Here is a 573-nt window from a genome sequence, read left to right on the forward strand (position 1 = left end):
ATTCAGAAACATTCTCCAACTGGATGACTTAGAGTAAAAAGACAAAGGGTGTATTCATGATTGATGGTTTCAAGTCTTTTTTTATGTTATCTAAGGATTTTTCCACTTAGAAATGTGGATTTAATAAAAATAAAAAAAAGTTTTGTACCTGCTTTTTTAAGATTACCTTAATCCTTTGCAGATTTCTTTTTATATGAGAATGCTATTTGTAGTGCGAGTGTAGTATTTCTTTTTTCTTATGTTGTAAAGTTGTCCTTACTGCAGAGTCTCTTTTCGTTTTGTCTTGTTACCTTTGTGTGAATGTATGGTTCCATTTGGCCTGCTGGTACACCTGAATTTCCCCCACTAAGGGACAATAAAGAATATATTTATATTTTATTCTGTTGTGGATGTTCTTATTTTCAAAAGGTACCTTTAATCTGATAAATGAGTCATAGGAACACATTCTTTTTTAATGATTGTAAGCGCTTTCGGCTTGTTCAACAAAGGCTGTAATGACCCACTGTAACAACAGGGGGCGGTAATGGAACGTAGAGGAGTGGTGACTATGGTGAAAATCCACAGAAGAAGCTG

This window comes from Poecilia latipinna, unplaced genomic scaffold (genome assembly GCF_001443285.1).
Source record: "Poecilia latipinna isolate Pla-1442-1.1 unplaced genomic scaffold, P_latipinna-1.0 Scaffold3740, whole genome shotgun sequence".
NCBI classification, from domain to species: domain Eukaryota; kingdom Metazoa; phylum Chordata; class Actinopteri; order Cyprinodontiformes; family Poeciliidae; genus Poecilia; species Poecilia latipinna.